At 36.5% G+C, this 23,861-nt stretch overlaps 1 long non-coding RNA gene across 1 annotated transcript in view; it reads right to left on the minus strand.

Annotated features, from left to right (window-relative positions):
- Window positions 1-531: 531 nt before the first annotated feature.
- LOC106147127 overlaps window positions 532-23,861 on the minus strand; it is a 40,757-nt gene continuing 17,427 nt past the window's right edge. Inside the window, exons 2-3 of the long non-coding RNA XR_001231885.1 lie at window positions 11,086-11,110; window positions 532-2,781 (exon numbers count right to left, since the gene is read on the minus strand). This is a non-coding gene — a long non-coding RNA (uncharacterized LOC106147127). The remainder of the gene's footprint in view (window positions 2,782-11,085; window positions 11,111-23,861) is intronic.

Genomic DNA, 23,861 nt, shown 5'->3' on the forward strand with positions numbered 1-23,861 from the left:
GAACAATTTCTGAATTTATGTTGGGGTATTCCACAATAGCATCTCTTGTATTTTTATTTTACCTACTCAGATATTTATAAAGAACTATATCATAGAATACATATTCAATCTCTAGAAAATGCCAGAGAGTGCTATTTAGGGAGTATTCAAATCATATAATATTCAGGAGTAAGGTTAATTCCAATACACAGAGTGGCATGTTAAAATTGCTAACTTAAAAATTTACTTTGGTTTTAAAACTTAATCCTTAGAACACCATTCATAGGATATATATGAAGCTTATCATGTAAATAAGCTCATAATTTTGATATTATTTAGAAAAATGACTCATTGCTGGGTTGTTAGGGAAAGGAACATACTCTAACAGCTACCTGTAATACTTGTCTCCCTAAAGTACCCCATTTCTGATTTCTGGGAATGTCAGTCTGCCGCAGTCCTGCCGCAGCAGATCCAGGAGATTCCTGCAGGAGGGAACAACGCGGTCGAAGAGACAAACAACACAGACACCAGATGTCCTTCTAATGGGCCAGGGGAGCAAGGCTCCTCTGACGCAGAGAAATGTTTTTTGCTTTATTGTATACTTTTGCAATTACTTATGAAACTTGACAGGTTAAACAGTTTTTGCTTAGATACAATGCGGTTTCTATTTTGGTTACAGGTTCAGACAAGGTTGACCTGTCCTCTGGCCACAATCCTAGCAAGAAATCAACTTTTCTAAAGCACATAAAAGGACACTAAAAGATCAGTCACTAAGTGTCTTGATTAGGTGTAATTTTTCACAGAATTGTTCACTTGTCTACTGGACAACAGGACTCACATTTATAATATCTCCATCTAGAGCCAGCCCAGCACACAGGGTGTTCGCCCGATGTTTTCCCATGCACTGAAGTTTGCGCACGCTCCCTTCTTGTTCTGGTGGGTGAACATTGCCATACAGGAGGTAGGGGACCGATGCAAATCTCTGTGATGACTTTTACTCCCTCTTTCAACCTTGAAAGGGTGCCTTTTATGCTGGGCTTTGATTCCTTGACTACTTTCAGTTCCGATCCTTCAGGTCCTCAGCTGTCCTTTATCAATAGCACAGTGAATATCTGGAAGGCTATGATTAAAAAATGTCAAGGATCTAAGCATAAATACAGAACTATAAAATTCATAGAAGAAAATTTCATGACCTAGGATAAAATTATAAATATCAATGTTACAAATTAATAGAATTCACTGTGACATTTCCACACATGTCAAGCTTTAGTTGTATCAGCCTTCCCTCCTACCCTGTCTGCCCTCCCTGCTTTAACACCCTCCTTTTGCCTTTCTCTTCTCTAATAGTAGGTGACAATTAAATATAACACTTACAGTACCAGCAACTAAAGAAAAGGAACTTAAATTGGACTTCATCATAATTTACAATGTTTCTTCTTCAAAAGACTCTATCAGGAAAGTAAGAAAAAGCTACACAGTGAAATAAAATTTTTGAAAATCATAGATCTCACAAGAATTTAGTATCTAGAACACATAAAGATCTCTTACAGTTCAATAGTAACAAGCCAAATATATTAATTAAGAAACGGGAAAATTTAAGTAGATATATTTTCAAAAGAAGATACACAAACCCCATGAAAGGTGTTCAGCATGAGTCACTAGAGAGATACAAACAAGACAGTATTCGTTCACAGTAAGATCGCTACCATTAAAAAAGATGGACAAAAATAAATGTAAGTAAAGCAGTGGAGAAGTCAAAACCCACATCACTGCTGATATTAATGTAAGATAGTATAGCTATCTTGGAAAAAATTTTGGTAATTCTTCAAACCAATAAAGTGTTACACTACTACCCAGCAATTCTACTTCTAAGCATGTAACAAAGGGACTCAAAAACATGTTCACACAATTTATTGTACATAAATATTCACAACAGCATATTCAATAGTTCCAATTTGGAAGCAACTCAACTGTCTATTAGCTGATAAATGGATAAACAAAATATGGTATAACCAGTTAAGTAAAATATTCATCCATGTTTTGATACATGGTATAACATGGGCAAATATTTCAAATACTTTGCTAAGTGAAACATTAGAATAAAATGTCATATATTATATTATTCTATTTATATCCATAGTAGGAAAATCTGCATAAAGATAGGAAATAGAGTAGTGGTTATCAGTAGTTTAGAGAAATGCAGTGACTTCTAATTGGTACAAGTGAATTTCTTTCTCAGTGATAAAAATTTGGATTATATCTTATACAATGTTTAAAACTGTAAGGTAAAATTCTATACAGGGTTGAGCTTTTTATTTTGTATTTTATAGCTTTTTTTAATGTTACAATATAAATAAATATGCATGGAGTACTTATGTAACATGTGTACAGTAGGTTCCCGACAGGAGTTCCATTCAGGTACAATGAAACATAGGTTGGATTTGTTTGTAAGTCTGACGAAGTGAGTCTGATACTCCTTTGAGACAAATATACAATGTAAAGCATAAAAAACCAAACACACTCCCACAAAAAGAACGAGCGACATCTACCATCTTTTCACCTCAGTCCAGTCTCTCAATTATTTTCCCTTCTGTTTCTGTGGTTATCACTTTGCACCTCCTAGCAGTCTCCTCCACATACTATTGCTTTTTGTCTTGCTTTGCACATCCTGGGCTTGAATTGAGCACTGTACCACCGTACACACAGCGGCACAATTATGAGCTACTTCCATGACTTGCTTTCACCTTGGTCCGCAAAGTTAGTTTGCTCCACACTTCTGGAAAAGATGCCATATTCATGTTCCTGTGGGAAGGAAGACTGCGATCACGTTCCTCACCTGATGAAGAGTTCACAAACAAATACAGACACTTTGCCAGACACTTCTGTTTGTGAACCAAGTTGGCCACAAACAAGTGTTTGTGAACTGAGGAACACTGTATACATAATTCTTTTTAATAAGCTCAGACATTGTTATAGGAGCACAAATGCACCAAAAGTAAAATTGGTGTAAGAGAAGAGGGGAGTTGCTAACAAATCTCTGCGAATGTGGCAGTGGATTTGGACTACAGTAGCAGTACAGGCCAGAATCGTTCTCAAGTGAGTCCTAGAGAAAGGCTGGATTTCTGTGAGCAGAGCGTTGCAAGCAGTTCTGTTGATGGGATGATGGCAGATGGGAGCTGTAGAAACAGCTCCTGTCTTAGAGATTACATAAGTGGTTGTGAACAGAATGTTGATAGAAATATGAATATGAAAGACCATTATGATGACAACTTAAACGGAAATGAGAAATATCCTAGTGGAAACGAGAGGAAAGGTATCCTTCCTTCAGAAATGGCAAAAAAAAAAAAAAAAACAAAAATGTTGAATTGTGTCCATGCAATACAGCTTTGTGGAAGGAAGAGTTTAAGAACAATGCACTAGGATATGTGACAGAACTCTCTAAACGATGTGGTCAGGGTGTTGCCTGACTTCTGTGAACTGCTTACACTAAAGTGCAATATGAAAGAGAGAGTTAAAAACAAAATTTATATGCAAAGGAGAATATTTAAAGAAAATATCTGGATATGTTTTTCTCAGTCTTGCCATGTAAAGAATTATGTGGCATATTTAGGACAGTAAAGGGAAATGTATGGTCATGTGACTCTGGTAGAATTACTGTGGATAGAAGAAAGCTGGATGCTCTTCATCAGAGGGATAGAACAATGACCCCTAAGCCTTGCACAGACCCAGGACACTGCAGCTCTCATCACAGAGCACTAGAGCTTGAGGGCAGCATTGTTAGACTGGAGGGGCCCAAAGTGCTCATGCTAACTTGGCCCCCTGCCCTGGGCTGCTTTGGGTTTTCACCCCCTTCATCCCCACACATAGTTCTTGGCCACAGCACCTGAGTTTCAGGTGGGCCCTGTGGCAGCTTGGACTACTGTCCTGCATAGTGAGGCTGTAAACTATGACACAGACCCTGCAGTCACACAAAGCACAAGAGCTTTGGAAACATAGCTACTTCCATCTGGATTTCAAAGGATGGGACAGAGACCGTGAATAGGGCCAAGCTTAGAGATGCTGTGAGGACAGGATGGCCTCAACACCTCAGAACTGTAGACCAGCATGTGCAAAAACATCCTTGGAGAGCTACAGGGAGGAGACTCCAACATGAGAAGTGTAGCACTGACTGCACCCAGCAAAACCATGGGGTCAAGTAAACCAGGGACTGGAAGCAATCCCTAGTCGGGTGTGTCCAGGACATGGAGTCAAAGATTTCTCTCAAGATCTAAGATTTAATGCTTGCTCTGTTGACTTTTGGATTTGGTCATGCCCTTTTATTCCTTATTTTCTTTCCTACTTTTCCCCTGTGAAATGGGTGAATTTATCCTAAGGTCCCGTCACTGCCCTTGGGAGGCACACAACTTGCTTGAATTCATAAGCTCACAAGTGGAGAGTAGTCTGCCTCAGGATAAATCACGTTTGAATCTCACAGACCCGTGGCTTAGGTGATATGTAAAGGACCCTTTGGATTAAATTTTAAAGTTAACGCTGAAATGAATTAAGACTTTTGCTCGTCACTGGGATTCTGTGAATACAGTTTTCATGTGAGAAGGATCAATGTTGGAAGCCCCATGGAAGAACTATGGTTTGAATATTTTTATCCTTACAAACGTTGATGTTTCAATAGTAGATGTGGTCTTTAGGAAATGACTAAGTCATCAGGGCTCTCCCTGCATGACTGGAATTAGATGCCTTTATGAAAAGCATTGATGGAAGGAGCTGACCCGTGCTTCTGCCCTGTTCCATGCCTTCCACCGTGTGCGGACTCTGAGATGCCCACATTTACGAGAAATGGGCCCTCACCAGACACTGACCCTGATGTTGCCTTTGTCTTGAAATTCTCAGCCTCCAGAACTCTGGGGACTAAATCCCTGTTCTTTAAAGCAGTTCAGGTTCAAGTATTTGTACAAACAAGACTAAGAGAATGAAGATGGGACTGTGACATTTTTATATAGGAGTTTAAGCTCATTCCCAAGGGCTCCATTGCAAAGATTTGTATTTTATAGGATCAGTGTATTGCTATGGAATAAATGAAGGCAGTATCTGAGTATCTACTTTTCTGCATCATCACACAGATGTGTATGGCTTTTGCAGTGGCATGTTGAGCTTGGCACTATCATGAAGACTATTGGTTATTGACAAAACTGCGGTTAGTGGTAAAGTCAATTTATTATCAGCAGGTACTCTTTTGTTTCTGAATTAATTCACTTTATAGTTATTTTCTCAAAATACCATGTATACTTCCAATACCCAAAATACCTCCCATTCATTCAGAATTGATTTTAAAGGAAGCTAATACCATGTATACTGCCATCTTTCCCAGAGATACTATTTATAGTTTATTAGTAGATTTGTATATGATACAAGTTTAAATTCCCAACATATGAAATCCCAATAGTCTTATTTTAGACATTTTGTTGGGGAGTGTTTTGGCCATTGCATTATATCTATTTTCTAAAATCATATCAAAGACAATCAATTAGTAATAAAAACTTCAGACTCCAATATTCACCATTATTTCATCATGAGTGAAATCAGTTTCTGGGTTAAATTGCACGTATTGTTGAGGTTTGAACCATACCATGCTAGGCAAATGTTCTGTCGCTAACCTGCATCCCCAGCTTTTCTTGTTTTCATCTTGGGACAGGATCCTGCAGTGTTGTTCAGGGTGGCTTCAAACTTGCATTCTTCTGCTTCAGCTGTCTGAGTAGCTAGGACTAAAGCCACGTGCCAACATATCTGGCTAAACTCCCTGTATTTGATCGTAGCCTCTGCTACATCCTTAATTATGATTTCCCCAGTAACTGCTTTATACATAAATTTCCTCATCTATAAAATGAAAATGGCAGCCTGGGTTTTACAAGAGATGTTGGGAGAAGTAAAGATAACTTATATAAAGTATTTGGAACAATGTCTAGCACATACTTAGTGATGAATATTAGTTTTATTATTTTTTATCCTTTTATTTTAATTTGGAATTGGTATAATATCTTTCTTATAAAAATGCTTTGTTCACTCTGTTGCCATACTTGGGACACTTAAAAATTCTTATTTCTCTAGAAACTATTACAGGCTCTGCTTCTATAGAGTAACCAAATCTTTAGGTGCAAATTTATTATTATTTGAAAAATAAAATATTGCTCCTGAATGGACAAAAAGCAGAACAGTTTTTGTATTTCTTTACTAGAAATTATTTTTTAAAATCTGCACATATGCCAAGGTGTTTGCAGAGATAATTCAATATAATTACACTGCTAGGTTCTTAAAATATTGTGTAAATAATATCATGTATAATATATTTGATTTGGAAGTTGGTCAAAACATAAAGATGCTGTCCTCTTAGATTAGGGTCCAAATACTGATGTGCAGTAAGCTTAAGAAATCTACAGGAATGTAATACAAAATGAAGTTTTATAGCACTTCATGTTTGAAATTAACTTTAGCAACTCAATAGGAAAATGGAAGTGTTTGTTTATCATTAATTGCTTACCATATATCAGGCAATGTGCTGAGTACTGCACATGGTTTATTTTATTTAATCATCAGAATGAGCCTTTGACATTAGATGCTATTAAAGCCCTATTATATGTGGATAGGGAGATTCAGAGGGGTAAAATGTTTCAACCAAGGTTCTAGGTAGTCACTGCCTCTATTTTTTTTGTTTTTGTTTTTGTTTTTTCCGTTACTGGGAATCGAACTCACGACCTCGTGCTTGCCAGGCAGGCACTGTGCTGCTGAGCTAAATCCCCAGCCCCCAAGTCACTGTCTCTTGCTCTTGCTTCTTGAGACATCATGCTATAGTGCTCTGAAATGCATTTCCCTTTGGCTTACTTCGATATAGTCACAGGTATCCATTTTTTTTCTGCACAGTGCTTTTGTGTCTTGTTTCTCTCACTTCAGAAGATCTTTTTTTGTCCCAAGATCGTACACTTGTTTATATCTGTTCACTTTAAAAACACATTCTTTCACATTTACATCAGAGATCCACGAATTTCTACATGTATGCTCAGGGTGTAGTAATGACTTGCTGTTTTTCTTAGTTGAGTATGAATTTTCCCAACACAATTCATTGTTCGCCTATTTGCCAGATTCATTTGAAATGCTTTTTAAAGGTAAATGTACATGTCTGTGTAATTTTATCATACTATTTTAGCTACTGTGTTATAATATTTTCTGTCAAGTGAGGAAATCCTCAGCTTTGTTATTTTTTCAAATTGTAGGCTATTTTTGCACGTTTCTAACTAGATATATTCTGAGAATCAGTGCTTTGAAGGCAAGTGATCAGTCAGATTCTTCTTCGGATTTAACAGCAGTACTAGGGTTTACCTATTGTCTTCCCATCTGAGCTCGTCTTTTCATACCTCACTCTGGGATCTGAACACATTTCCCAGATTCAGTGCTAGCTGGCTTCCTGTCAGTTTGTGCCAATGGGAGTAGCTCACTTGATATTTGAAGGAGGAAGAGGAGCCCATGGATGCATGCCCATTTTTCTCTTAGGTTTGCAGGAGTGAAAGACAGTGAAGGTCTGACTTCCAATTCATTTTGGTGCTCTCAGCACTAATAGTCCATGTCGTTCAGTGGTCCGACACCAACAGTAACATCCCCCCTCAAGGGTGGGGTGTTCATCCTGCCAACCACCTCACTTCCTGCCCTCCAACAGCATGTGTGCCCATGTTGCTGACTTGGGCAGACTAAGTGTTGGAAGGTAGGCATTATCTCTCAGAGGACCACTTCCCACTGGCAGGCAGTGTTTGCAGAACTCCGAACTGCAGCCATGGAGGACACTCAGAGATCTGAGTGCCAGACCTGCCCCTTGAGTCAGGGGTTTCTCCTCAAATCTGCTATTTTCTGATAAAATTACATGTCCTACTTAGTTGTCCCAGCCTGAAAGCTGCTGACAGCTTTTTTCTGATTTCTTGATACGACCTTTGCTCCCTGTTTTCAGACTTTCAACATCTGTATAACTAACTCTACTTGAAGTCACTTGGTAAAATCTACTCTGGCTTCTGTTTTTTTGTCTGGTCTCAGGTTTAAACCTACAATGTCTAATTCACTAAATATTAGCTGAACAGTGCATGTGATATGTTTCAGCTGAATTATAAATTTCATTTTCTCTTATACTCTTCCTTTGGTTCAGTATATTGTATAATATTCTCATGAGACAAATACTTCTCTTTCAATATTTTTTGTGCAATGAAAATTCTAAAACTTAAAAAAAAATCTTTTCTTTCTTTTATTTTCTAAACCTTAGTGATCCAGAGTGCTATTTTAGAACTATGTATAATCAGGCCAAAAGTTAAAGTGGAAAATATCTGTTATTCAAAAATATTTTTTCTAAGTATCAAGTTAACTTTGTACCTTATTTTGTGGGTAAGATAACTTACAAATAGTTTATTTCTTTCTTAGATAATATTTTTAAAAGGTCTTTTGAGTCAGACCAATTAAACTTCAACTCATACACATATGTAAAAGTAAGAAAAAAGATACCTATATAACTTAATGGGTTGAAATATCATTAAGGAAAACTACTTTGAAGTTTAAAAGAGAACAGATGGAAGATTCACATATTTTTGGACATAATTCTGGTACAAAGAAGAAATGTAAAAAATAAAACACTGGCCAGAAATTAGACTCAATTTAAAAATTCATGAATACTTCAGAAATTCCAGCAATTCTAGACTGGAAAAGAGCTTGGTATTAAAGGATATATACTCTTATACAATATACATTTAGGAATTCTATGCATATTTTAAAATTATATGTATATATATATCCTGTATATTTATCGCCAGTCATGCACTAGGTAGATGTACCGTATTAGCAGATTTTGATGACTTGTGCAAAACATTAAGAAGTAATTAGGAAGTCCAAAGCTAGTCAGCACATTAATAGGTCCAGAAAGTTCATATTGACTTCCTTATACTTGCTAGGTACACTCATTTTCTTGGAATGGTCAGCTCTTTAAATACTGAAAAATCAGTTTAGTTTGAAAAATAATTCTATAGTGTTATGAATATATGCACAACTGCACTTGCCTCATTATTTTGTTTGTAAATTTTTTCTGGGTATTGTAATCTCACTTCATTTAGTATTTTTATGAATTTATTGGTGTATTCACAAATAAATGATTGACTCCTATCTTTGTTACTTTCTCAATGGTGGGATACAATATCTGAGACTCACAACTCAAGAAAGAAGAGATTCACTTGGGATTACATTTCAGAAGTTTTAGTCCATTTTTGGCAGGCTCAGACTCAGAAAATATCATGCTGAGGGGGCTTGGATGAAAGAAACCTGCTTACATGATGGTAACCAGGAAGTAGAGAGAAGGGTGAGGAGATAGGGAGATATGCCCTTCTAGGTCATGCCCCAGTAACTCACCTATTCTGGCCAGACCCACCTTCTCTAACAGCAAGTTAGCTGTCTCTCCTGGTGATTCAATTATCGTACAAAAGCCCTACCTCTGGCACATGAGGCTTTTGGGGGACACGTAGATATAAACCATGACATTCTCCTTTTAACCTGTTTTTAATTTGAGCTCCAAAGTGTCCAAAATGATTAGTTAATAACCAAATTTTTTCCTGAACATTGAATATCATAGCAGCTTGTGACTTAAACCAAATAAATTGGCATTTTATTTTTTGTACACAAAAGTATTTTCCTCCTGAAAAAGTAGCTTAATAGAATCGTAGTAAACTTTTTTTTTTTTTTTTTGGTTTTTCTCCGGTACTGGGAACTGAACTCACGACCTTGCGCTTGCCAGGCAGGCGCTTTTTGCCCCTGAGCTAAATCCCCAGCCCCCATAAACTCTTTATAATATATCATTTGTACTTGGTTGCATTCAGCTTTGATTAAAAAAATTCTTTGTAGCATATCACTTGTAACAAAACATGACCCCAAAGGATTCAGAATATTATCACAAAACAAGACATGGAGACAATTCTTGACATGGTAAGTATTTGCAAACCCCTGGGGATGCAATAGAACAATTTCCAATTACTGGTATAGCTAAGAAGTTAGGTCAACATTTCAAATTAATTTGCTTTTAAATTCTTTCAATTCTCAGTTAAAATCTGTGCAAAGTAAACTAAGTGAAATAAATAGTATCAGAGATTCTTATGTAAATCTTTTCATTTGGTAGTCAAAATTGTATTAAGTATTAAATTGATCTAGAACATTCATGTTAACTTCTCTGTTCTTGTATTCAAGTCAAGAGTAATTTGTTATGATTCAGTTAAAATATACATGTCCTTTTAATTCTAATTCATTGACATCTCAGCTTTTCATTGATGATAGAGGAATGGTCATTTGAGGAAAGCTGCTGTGTCTACAGTTGTTGATAACCCTGAAGAGTGAACTAGACTCCAGCAGCTGTGCGATACAGTGACTTTTGTCTAATTGTGCCAGTGTAATCTGCAGGCAGCAACTCATAAGCATAAAAAGTCTTTAAAATTTAACATATTGAGTGTGTCTTTTTATTGATCAAATTAATTGGATGATTTCCAAATCTCCACTTTACTGAGTATTATATTGACATAACCTTTGACCAAGAAGCATATTGATTTGAAAATGTCCTTTAATATAGACAAAAAATCAATTTAGTTATTTTAATAAATATAATTCTTTGAGCAAAATAGTTGACTGAGCAATTAAAGGTATCTATCCTCATTACTGTGGTGGGGAGCAGGGAGGTAGAATTTAACACGGACTTTTGACACCATTTGACCTATGCGGAAATTGAATTTAAGGCAAAAGAAACAATATGGAAACTTTACACTTATGAAGGAATGTTGTATTATAAAAACAGAACTAACTCTAGAAATTTATCACATATTGTTATGCAGATCAGTAACAGATAAGACAAAATGTGAATTTCATGCTCTTAATTTAAAGAAACATTTTCTTGAAAAGACTGTGACTGAATTGTCATCAGAAGTCTGTGCCAACTTTTTGATGATGAACACATGGGTGAGAAGCTTACCTTTCCTGTTTAGCAGTCATTTAGCCTCTCTGTGCCTCACTTTTTTTCCTCTTTCATAAAATTAGGACAATATTAGTACTTACCTTGTAGCGTTGTTGTGAAGATATTCTAAATTAACACAGAGAGAAGTAAGTTAGCATATAGAAATGAGCACTCAAAGAAATAAATGCTCAATAAATTTTAGTAATATTATAGTTTCATTTTGAAATGACAAATACATACTCCATTTGTTTCCTAATGAATTATTATAATATTAAATTATTATAATTATAATATATTAAAAGCTACATTCTGGAAAAAATTTAAATTGAAACACTTATTTGATGGTTTTGATAATGTTGCATTCATTTATTTTCATTGTTTAAAAATCTATTATTAGAGTGGTTACTCCAATTAATAGTTTGATTGCATGTGAGATAACTATCTATAAACATCTCTACATAAATGCAGAGGAGAATATGCAAAAAATAAATAAGCTCAACACATATTTAAATTTAACTCACACTTTTACAGTCCTTGAAATTATATTATATGCAGATAATAACCACTGAATATGAACTCAACCAAAAGTTTAACTTTAATTCACATCTTTAAAGCTTATTTAAAATGATTTAATGAATTGTATGAATCTGGTTGATGTGATTAAACTATATTTATTAAACTATATTTATAAAAATAGAATGTCTTGAAAGCAATATTTTGAGTAAAATTTGGACATACTGCTTCTAACTGTAATCTAAACTCCATAGTCTAGACATTCATATACCTGCTAAGTGGAACAACTTTGCCTCTACTAAAAATAAAGTGAACGTTGATTTGAACGCTTGGTTGATTAAGAGCAGTAGCACTAGAACTAAGCAAGTGCTTTTAAATTCCATGTCTCCTCAAAAATATTACACATATTTTCCAATGATGTTTGCTCTGAGCACTGGTGATTCACATCATCATGTAATTTTTTAAAAAATGACCATATGCAGATAAAATACAAATTATTTGTGAGTTAGTAATGTTATTTTACATAATTAAGTTATCATGATTTTGTTTTTTCAACAGAAGAATGAAAGCACATCTATACTCTTTATAACAGATGACCAAAATGTATTAAATTGTGTTTCCAAATGAGGACAGAAGATTGGTATATGTACCAATCTTATTAGAGCAGAAGCGAATCTAAAATACAATCTCTTGAGTTCAATTATAAAGCCCATATGGTTGAGTGAATGCATGGTAAAATGTGCAACTTCATTACCCTTTAGAGGCACTACAAATTTCAGCTTTGATTCAAAAAACATTCAGATTGCTAATGTGATGTGTACACTGCTAAAAGGCTAATATTGCTGCATGAAGTAATATGAATGGGCAAGTGGAAACATCTGTGTTTTTTTCCGCTTAAAGAGTGTGGCCTTTTAATTCAAGGGCATAGTTGTGCACAGGATAAAGCCTATAATAATAAGTAATGCTTATGTTAGGGAACATAGTGAAGAATGATAGCAAAAGAAAACCACACAGTACCATTGGAATTAAACAGGTTATAGCATGACAGCTATTGCCAGTATAAACTTACTCTTGAGATCAGGAAGAAATGCTGAGCTCCCATTTTAAGGACAGTTTTCCTGCTTGGAGGGCCCAAGGGAGATTTTCATGGGTGTGGGTTTCCAGGTTAAAGAATGCACATGTGCAAGACATCAGCAACAACAGCAGGTAGCACAGAGCAGAGCAAAGTGAGAGCAGAAGAGCAGCCTGCATCTTTATTGTATAATTCTTATGCAGGTTGCTATCACGTACTTACATTCTTATATAGTGCCACAATAAGCACATGCATGTTTACTTGTGCTAAATCATGATTACATAATTGTATCCCACTGTGTGCTTGTGCTAGATAGTGGGGCCACGTTTTCAGGTTTGCTTAGATGCCTCTGAGCTTCGAAGCAGTCTGAGTGGTTTCCCACAAGAGTACATTATTCGAAAATCTCTAGATGGGCCTTTAAAAAAATGAGATGAGTACTAAGAACAGGCTTAAGTATGTACAAAACTAAGCCAAGAAGACTTAAAAAGCATCCAATATCAGGCAGTAAATTGAAGCAGTAATAAAAAAACCTACCAACTAAGAAAAGCTCAGGATCTGATGGATTTATTTCTTAATTCTATAAAAACTTCGAGGAAGATATAATGCCAATTATTCTCAGACTCTTTAACGAAATGGAAAGGGAAAAAATACTCCCAAAGTCATTCTTGGAAGCTAAGACAAAACCAGACAACTGAATATGAATTCAAGCTACCAAAACCCCTGCAGAGAGTTCAGGTCTCCCACTTGGCAACATGGCGCATGGTGCAAAATACAGACAGAGGAAGTTCTGCAGGTGAGGAGCTGGGATGACCAATGTTCTCCGTGGAACAAAAGGCCTCAGGTCCAAAAGCTGATGGCTTTTATTGGTATCAATCAGGAAAGGGGGGCCATGGCAGCGTGCTAGGGAAAAGAAACTTTGCTGGCATTGGCTATCAGGAGAAACAGAAATTTTGTATCAGGGCAGAATTGTTCCATTTAACAACAAAATGGATAACTTGATGTGTGCAAGGCTGGCACCTTTATTGCCAAGAAGGTATATTCTTTCTGAGTCCTGTGGCCTCAGCTGAGATGTTACCTCAAGAATATGTATTATTTTAAGCTGCTACATTTGAGGGGACTTGTTGCATAGCAGTGGAAAACTAATACATAGTAATTGAAAACATTTGCTTTTTGGACCACAGCACATTACTTTATTCATTTATACATGTATGTGTTTATTTTGGATTAGTGGGATAAAATGTAAGTAGTTCACAACCTATGGCTTGTGTGGTTAAATGTTTGCTGGCCCTTCCAGTGTAGAAAGACATGGCCTCTGGGTTGCCCATGGTGCCAATTCTTTCACGATATGAGCACAGAGGGAAGAATCAGAACTCTCATCTTGATCTTTGCTATCAGGTATAGAAGAGAAATGAAATTTCAAATGTACGGAGCCAAAATTATTCTGTGGAAAATCCATAAAATATCTGTGCTTAATACCTGAAATAAACATGACAAAAATTCTTCCAAATGTGATACAGCACTAAGAAGCATTAATGAGTTTTGAAGTTGAAAGTAAATATTCTAAGATAAGGAAAATAAAAAGGAATTTGATCAATCAATAATTCCACAAGAGAAGCTAAATTGTCTTTCTGTTTTCATTATAAGAAACAGTATATAAAGATGAATATTATGGAAGAAGCTTTAAAAGGTTCTATAGCTAAAGTTGTGATTTAATGTTGATGGTACTTTTGAATTTGTAATATTTATAATATTTAAAAATTTTTTGACATACTATTTGCTTTCACATCCATGTGAAAATTATAATATTCTAAATTCTTTTTTTTAAATGGGGCATTCAAAATCATGTTGGCATCCCACAATAACTAAATTCATTTCTATGTACTAAACAGGAGAGCAACAATATTCTAAAATGCTGTTAGCAGCTATAGTAAGAGGAAGGCAGATTATGGTTCATTAGAATGGACAACATAAAATTATTGCTGATTTCATTAAGAAGTATATCAGAGGGTTGGCCTGACCAGAAGGCAGAAGAATAGAGTGGACAATGAATGAGAAATACTGTAGCATGGTGGCTATTGACAAGTCTTGTGAACAGCTTGGCAGTGAGCTTTGGCAAGTAGATTAGGTAGCAGATGGAGGGGTATGTGAGGTCATGGGAGTTTTCTTTTTTGATAGAAGCAACTTTGTATGCTGGTCATTGTGTTCTAATAGGAAGGGGATAGTTAGGGCCTATTCACGATTCAGGCTGTACAGGATAACTGCAGTATCTTTCAGAATGCTTCTCAGTGATTCTCTTGGTGTTTGTAGTCTTGCATAGACCCCTGTCAGCTGAACCAAGGTCTGTGGTAATGGGGTAGTCACTTCCAAAATTAGATTATAGTAGACTACAGCAACCACTAGCACCAACCGCTGTCTGTGTGTCTCTTTCTTACTATCTCCTCTCTCTCATTACTTGTTCTGGGGGAAACAATCTGTCGTATTTTGAGCAGTCCTATGGGAGGCCCACATGACAGCTGACCGAAATCCAGGCCTGCAGTGAGAAACCGCATGAGCTTGGTGAAGTGCAGTCTCTGGGCCCAGTCCATCAGGGTTGTGTTCACAATCCCGGCTAATAGCCTGATGACCAACTTGTGAGCATGCTTACCTGAATTTACCCTTGTAAACCACTCTTGAATTTTTGATTCTCAGAAACTGAGATTAAAAATAATTGTTGCTTTCAGCTGGTGTGTTTCAGAATAATTTCTTATGCAGCAACAGATAAATAATATGGAGCAGGAGAAAAGTCCTTAAGAAGACAAACTAGAAAGTGCTATATAACACAAATGGATAGGTTGCCTGTATTAGAGTCAGATAGATGGTCTGATAGACTGTCTGTATTAGAGTCAAAGATGTTTTTTTTTTTTTTTTAATAGGAGAGAAAATAGAGCATATGGGTACAGATGTACATGAATTTGTAGTTGGCTGGATCATTAGAAATTCTAATTTTATTGATTTTGTTTTCTCAATTAAATATGATACAAGATTTTAAGTTGTGAGTCATGTGCAAAGGAAATGGAATGGATGAGATGCTTACAAACCACATAGAGGAAAAAGTTGACATTATAAAGTTGGAGGACAAGAAAGAAAACTATATGAAAATATAGTAAGGTCAAGGTTAGTGTTAAATTTTGTTTGGTTTATGTACTGGGTTAAAAGTGACTTCAGTCAACCAACTGGGTGATTTTTCTGCAACAGTATTTAGTTGCTTGTGTTCAGTGATAGAGAAAGCACTTTTCTGTGCTTAAATATAGTCGATGTCTGCTAACTTGATGCAACACAGGCAGAGAAAACAGAGAATTGAGGGAATTTGTAAAGGAAGAACTTCCAGAAAAAAAAAAAAAAAAGGAGAGCAGAAGGGTGAGCAAAGGTGTAAGAGTGGTGACATAGTTAATGACTGGGGATGTTTACCTAAGAATGTTTGCACAAAGTAGTTCCCTGAATGAAAGAAATACAATGAGAGATGCTAATGAAGAGATGTCTCATTGAGGACAAAAATTTAGAATGTGGAAATGGAACATGTAGCCCTGGCAGATGTAGTGGAGAAATGCCCTGAAGTTTGCTAAGAGAGACTGATGAGTACAGTTAAATTCAGGATAAGAGGCAGGGATTTCTTGAGCAGAGAATATTTGTAGAAATGTAGGATGATAGACATCATTTAAGCATCAGAGTAGGCTAAAGCTTTTGTAGTGCTCTGAGTAAGTGGAGTTCAAAGTCTCAGTAGAGACCAAGGCATGTGGAAAATATTTTATTACCTTAGCAATGGAACCCAAATCTTAATTTAATGTCCTGCTACTAAGAATATTCACAAGCAAATGAAGTAGAGGGTACCTGGAGATGGAACACATGTCATTTACTTTGTTTCACCTTGGGTGACAGCTTGGAAAGCAATTTGGTCCAAAAGAATGGATATCTCAAGCCTGTTTACTTACGACTTCTGGAGACCACTGACAAAAGCTTTTCCCTTCTAATGTCCATTACAGTTACTCTTTTTAACAAGTGTACTGAGAATTTGCTAGTAGTGTTTGGAGTAATTTGTCAACCAGCTAATTAAAATACTGTCCTGGCCTTTACCAGTTTCCAGTAAGTTTGGGCTCTCCCACAGTTGGGAGTGAAAATAGGGGTCAACAACTAATGTTGCACTTATTTGAATTCATGGTTAATCCTTAAAATGCCCATGGTTAATTATGTTAATACTAAGAGTGAATTGGCAAATCATTGATTCTCATTCTAATTGTAGACATATGCAAACTTACATGTTTATCTTCATAAAGTATCTCTGTCATGCAAAAAATACCAAAAATAATAAATAGCCATGTGTACATTGCTCACTTAAGAATTGGGGAAAACATGTGATTGAAGCTCTCTGCCTATGAACCCCAAAATTTCTTTCCTAGAAGTACAATTTCTTCAGTCTTATTTGGTATCCCTCAAGCATCCTTTGTAAGTTTTTAAGTTGTGTATCCACAAGCTATAACTACAATGTATTCTCTGCTCTCACGTATTTTAAACTATGAAAATGACTTCATGTAATATGTAGTATTCTGCAACTTGCCTTTCTTATTATATTTGTGAATTTCTTCATGTTGTTACAGGTAGCTCTGGTTCATTTATATTGATTGATGAGTAGCATTCCATTGTTTACATCTATCACGGTTCATTTATCTGCTTTCTTGGTGATGAACATTTAAATTGTTTACAATTTTCCATATTACCATGGATGCTACATTGAACATTTCTAGTATTTACCTGGTTGCACAAGTATGATAATAAAATAACTTCATCTTTGTGTGTGAATATCTCAGGCTTTCTGATACTTTGATATTTCTTTCTAAAGTAGTTGTATGAGTTTACATTTCTCTTGGTGATAATCTCTTATCAGACATCCTCTGGCTGCAGTATTTTAAAAATCTTATGCTTCTAAGGTAGGGCTTCTGGGATGATGGTGGAACAGTGAGTGGGGAGAAATAGCTTCTTTGAGATTTGGTGTCCAGACACTGGAATAGAGCAATGTAAGGAGACGGAAATGAAGGGAAGTGGTCCCTAGGACCCAGGAAAGATCTGAAGCAAGAATTGAAGCCCATGGGGAGAGCAAAGAGAGAGACTTCTATGAAGAAGGAGGCTGGCAGGTGGTGCTTTCTCCCTAAGCCCAGTCTCACTGAGTGGGAGAGGTGGCTTGAAACTGAAGATGCATGGTGACTACTGGAAGCCCCAGAGACCTCCACAGAAAAACATACCATTGGGATGGAGCAGTGGATGCAGCAGATTGCAGTGGCTAGTAAGTTATTTGGGTTCAGATATGCCACAGGAGAGGGCAATTGGCTGGGAGCCCTTTTGGAGAGGTCCAACTCAGCTCAGAACTCAGAGCCACTGCTGGCCCCATCTAGCAGCTCCTGTGTTGTGGTCAATTTCAAGTCAGCAGTAGGCACATGTACTGCTGCAGGATGAATGGGTCTGGTTCCAGCCTCATGGCCAGAAACCAGCCTGAACTTCAGTGGAACTAAAGGTGCAGGCTCACTGGGATTATTGACTACTCCGCGTTAAAGCTAGAGCTGGTATTCTAGGTTTAATCAGCTTAGACCTGGAATCTGTCTGCCCACATTGTCTACCAGTGAAGCAGAGACACCCTGGAAGTGGACTTTTTTTTCTTATTTTCTTTCTTGTTTTGTTTTGTTTTTTCCTGGATTATTTGTTCTTGTTTTTATATGAATGTGAATGTGCTTTCTAGTTTTTGCTGTTGCTGTTCTGTTATGTTCTTGTTTTTATTTCTATCTTTTGTTTCCCCTCTCTCTTCTTCATCAGATTCCCGAAGTTTGCATGATCTTTCTTCACCCTTCAGCCTTGCCTCTAAACTCTTTTCTATTTCTCCATTTCCCCCCAACCCCTTTTGAAATTACTTCACTAAGGGTAAAATTGCTATATTGAAGATGTATAAAATTTTCTGGCTCATTTTAGATTTTGTTATATAACCACAAATCTAGTTCATATGGTTAAAGTTAATACTTAATTTAATCTGTCATTTTCTAGTCTATGTTTGATGTTATTATTATTGCTGATTGTAAACTTTAGCCAAAGCAACATAATTGTTCTAAACAGTTGTTCTTCCTGGTATACCAAGGTTTGAGATTGCCAAAGGTTCATTAAAAATACTATAGGTCAATACCTAAGAACTAGGGGCTGGGCCAAGTAGGCAGAAACTTCTCAACTCAAGTAAACTGAAGAGCTAGAATCTTGCAACAGACTCAAAAGCCCAAAGCAAGCTACACCTGGGAGGTACTTTGAGAAGAAGTCATTTCAGAAGGGTTCTAAATACTAGTAATAATTTACAAGCATCAATCCAGGAATTAAACAAAAAAAAGCCCCAGAAAATGAGAAGACACTTAAATAAAATGCAACCCCAGGCTTCCAGCTCACAAGGGATAACCCAGGGGGTAATGAGGGGAATAATCCAAAAGCAACCATGTGGATTTTGGAATAGTAACAGTGGAAGTAATAAAGCAAATGAATGAGGCTCTAGAAAAATAAAATTAGAAATAATTCCTCAGACAACTTCAGAGATTGTGACCACAATGAATGACATGCTCAGTGACTCTAGAGCAGATACAGATAAAAAAGAAGAGTTCAGGAAAGTGATAGAAAGCAAGAATGTCCAACATAGGAAAGAAATGGAACATATCAAACAGATTCAAACAGAAATCTAACAGATTAAAAATTCCATTGAAAAAGTATATGCAGCAGAATGAGCCAATGTGAGGACAGACTCTCAGATATAGAAGACAGGATTATGATTAGTTATCATGAAAAGAAAGATTTGTTAAAAATGGTAAGGGACCATGAGAAATCAATTGAACAGCTGCTAGATGATGCAAAGAAGAATACCATAAGATTGATCAGAGTCAATGAAAAAGCAAGAGATAGAATGAATGACATAAAAAATCTGTTCACAAATGTCATGGTAGAAAACTTCCCAGGCAGAGCAAAAGAATTTGACATATAGTTAAGTGAGGCATATAGAACTTCAATTAGCCACGATAAAAAAAGCAAAACAAAACAAAAAATTGCACTATAGCATATAATCAGATTGCTGTTGCTGATCACAGAAATTCAACATAGGAACAGATCACAGAAATTCAACATAGGAACAGAGTACTAAAGCTGTTAGAGAAAAAAAATCACCTGTAAAGGAAAACCCATCAGAATCAGCAGACTTCTCAACCCAAGTCAAAGAGAACTTGTTTTCAAGCCCTAGAAAAAAGCAATTTCCAACTCATATTGATGTACTCTGCAAAACTATCTTTCAAAATTGTTGGGGAAATATGATACTTCCATGACAAAGAACACTAGAAAAAAATTCATGAACACCAAACCAACATTCCAAAATGTTCTGAAGGACATTCTAGAAAGAGATAACAAGGACTACAGCTCTATGATCTTCCACAGAATGAATCCACCCAGGCAATGTAAACAAACAGAGGTGAATAAAAGGGAACCAACAACAGGAAAATAACATGACAAGAATAATTCTATACATATCAGTCATGACCATCAATGTAAATGGTCTCAATTTACCAATCAAAAGAAACAGACTGGCAGAATGGATCAAGAAAGAAGGGCCAACTATATGTTCCATACAGGAAATGTTCTTAACTCAGACAGAACTCCATAGACTTAAAGGCAAAAGATGGAAAACAATACTCTATGCAACAGAAACCCAGAAAAAACATCAGAGGTAGCTCTTTTATTTGCAGACAAAGTGGATTTTAAGCCAGCACTAATTAAGGGACATAAAGAAGCTGACTGCATCCTTAAGAAGGAACAATCCAAGAGGAAGAGATAACAATCATAAATACATATTCACCAAATACCAGTGCACCCAACTATATAAAACAAATATTAATGGGCATGAAAAATCAAAAGGCACTAACACATTTGTAATGAGGGACCCTAATTCTCCACTGTCACAGACAGAACAACTAGACAAAAAATTAGTGATGATATATTAGAACTGAACCAAATTTTTGAACAAATGGATTTAATAGATGTATAACAATGAAATACAGTGAAAGCAGTCCTATGAGGGAAATTTATAGTAGTGAATTCCCATATAAGGAAAATAGAGTGAGCTCAAATAAACAACTTAATGTAGAACCTCAAACTTCTAGAAAAAGAAGAACAAGTTAAGCTCAAAGCTCATAAAAGGGAGAAAGTAATAAAGATCACACTAGAACTTAATGCAACAGAGTTTAAGAAAACAATACAAAGAATCAGTGAATCAAAGAGCTAGTTCTTTGAAAGAGTAAATAAAAAAGATTCTGAGGTAGGATTTAATTATTTTAATTTGAAGTTTACTGACAACCTGTAATTTTAATAAAAACAAATTCCAGAGAGTTAATCTCCACAAACACTTTTTGGTTGGTAGGATAACTCAGGAGGCTGAGTCTCAGATTGTCAATAGGTGAGTAAAGATGGCATGTTCCCCAAGGAAGATGCGTATAATTTTTGAAAGTGAGGCATCAGGGGATTGAATCATCTAAAGGGAGCTTGGTGTTAAAAGGAAGGGAAATGCTAGACAGAGGAACAAGGCTAGTGGAATTGTGCTAGTCCTTTTACCACAAATAAAATGAAAGCAAGATTTGTGTGTAAAAGAAATAAAGAGTGATCAGAGATGAAAAGCACAGGATAAGAATGAAATGAATTGCTTGAAATTATGGATGTTACCTCAGCTTCTTTCAAATATGACTGTTTAAATCTTATTCTTTGTTTGCCTTTTTAAGTTACAAGTATCTCTCATTATATTCTCCTTTAGGGTAAATGGTTTGCTGACAGTAATTAAAGAATCTAGAATTAAAGAATGGGTAGGAACTTTTGACATTATTTCATTTTATATTTGAGAAAACTAAAGTACAGGAAAAAGCCACACAGTCTTAATGATCATGTTTTAATGAAATTACTGAAGGAAGACTCCTGTGGGTCTCTACTTATTAGTCTGTATTTATTGGTGGGAGTAATGTGATTACCATTACAGACGAAAGCCACCTTTTTTGTGCTCTAACTGTATAATTTTATTTTGGAACACAGGTTTTGGATCAGAGAGGCCTAAGTTTGACCTCCTGCTCAGCAAATGTGGTCTTGATCAAGTAGCTTAATATATTAGTCACCTTTCTGTTGCTGGGGCAAAATGCATGAGACATACCAATTAAAGGAGAAAAGTTTATTTTCGATCATGGCTTCAGAAGTTTTAGTCCAGAACTGTTGGCTCCATTAATTTTAGGCCTGTGGCAGGGGAAAATCATCACAGCAGATGGGTATGGTGGAGAGAAACTGCTCAGGGCAAAACAGGGAAAAGAACCAATGAAAAGATGCACTATTCAGAGGCATGCCTTTAGTGACCTACTTCCTCCACTCTGGACCTATCTCCTTAAAAGCACAATGAGCTATGAACTCATCAATGCATTAGTCCACTGATAAGATTAGTACCCTATGATCTTAATCACCTTCTGAAAACCACAACTCTATGCACAGCCTTTTGAAAACCATTTTTCATTCACACCTGAATACTGTGTGCTAATCCTAAAAAATTATGCCTATCTTGTTACACAAATTGTGTTGCTAAAGTCTCAATAGCTCTAGCATTTCTTAAAAGTCCAAGTCCAAAGTTTATTCTGGGGCTGGAGGCAATTCTGAGCCATCAGTTCCTATAAAAATTTAAAAACAAATTACATACTTTTAAGGTACAGTGGAATAAGGTAAATATTCCCATCCCCAAAGGGAAGAATAGGGGAATACAAAGCAATTGGACCAAAGCAAAACCAAAACCCAGTTGGCAAATATTAAATCCTATAGCTCCATAACCAGCATCTGAGGCATATAGTGGTTGTTTTGTTTTTTTTGTTTTTTTTGTTTTTTTTTTGGTTTTTCTCTGTTACCGGGAACCGAACTCACGACCTTGTGCTTGCCAGGCAGGCGCTTTTGCCACTGAGCTAAATCCCCAGCCCCTGAGGCATATAGTGGTAAGATGTGAGTTCCCAAGGACATGGACAGCAGCATCTCCATGCCATTGCTGGTTATAATCCACATGGCCTCTCTCTTGCACTTGCTTTACTCACTTTATGCACATCCTGTGGCTTGTTTTGGGCATATTTTCCAAGTTACCAGGACAGTGTCTCCCAATTCCTAGGTTTTCCATTGCAGTTTAATACATCACTCTCTCAGGGTCTCCTAGCATGGAGTCTGATTCATACATTGCCTGGCCTTCTAGCACTTCTTTTGCAACATGGTGGAGGCCTCTTTGACCCCAGAAGTCTTGCATTCTCTATGCTTAAAAAACAAAAAAAGACCTGCATCACATGGATGACACAAAGAGCTGTCACCAGCTGAAGCAGTAGCTGAGGCCACTTGGACCATAGCTGCAACCACCTCTGAGTGTCTGAATGGCTGAACTTGATAAAACAGTTTCTTAGGCAACCTTGAATGAGCAGGGTGCCCTAGAATCCACTTATGGAAGTGTCTTTGAGCCTATGATGGGTGGGATCTGGCTAATTCCTATTTGGGTCAAGGTATCCTTCCTATTGTCCCAGGGCAACATATTTGGCTTCTTTTTAATGGTGCTATCTCTAAAGCAGCCACACTTTATTTGGATCAAACTTTACTTGGGACTCTTTTCTGGAAAAAGTGCAAGTTTTTCAAATCTTTCCAAGCTGGATTTTGATCCTAATCTAATTCTCTCTGTAAATTCCACAAAAAGTGGCCAGAATTATCCATGCTTCAGTCTACATGCTGTGCTGCCCTGAAATTTCATGAGATTAATTAGTCCATCATCTTTAAATTTAGCTTCATACAAAGCTTTAGTACATGTACAAAATGTAGGCAAATTCCTTGCCAGAATATAATATGAATAATCTCTAGTCCAGTTTCCAAGAATCATCCTTCCCATCTGCAACCTCATGAGAAGAGTATTTACTGTCTGAATTGCTGTCAGCATTCTCGTCTTCTGGGCTCTTACCAGGATCACCCATCAAGCTCTCTTTATACAATTCTAGGGCTTCAGTAGTCCGTATCTCCAAATGTTTCCAAATTTCTCCTGCAAACCAGTCGCAGAGGCTTTTAAACCACATAGTCAGGGATAGTCAGAGCAACAACCCTGCTCTCAGTACAAATTATCTGTATTAAGCACCTTTGTATTGTTAGAACAATATACATGGTATATACAAATTAAGTGGGCAAAGTGTATTTTGGCTCATGGTTAGTTGGCCCCTT

Source organism: Chinchilla lanigera, unplaced genomic scaffold (genome assembly GCF_000276665.1).
Source record: "Chinchilla lanigera isolate Chin_1 unplaced genomic scaffold, ChiLan1.0 scaffold00120, whole genome shotgun sequence".
In the NCBI taxonomy this organism is placed as follows: Eukaryota; Metazoa; Chordata; class Mammalia; order Rodentia; family Chinchillidae; genus Chinchilla; species Chinchilla lanigera.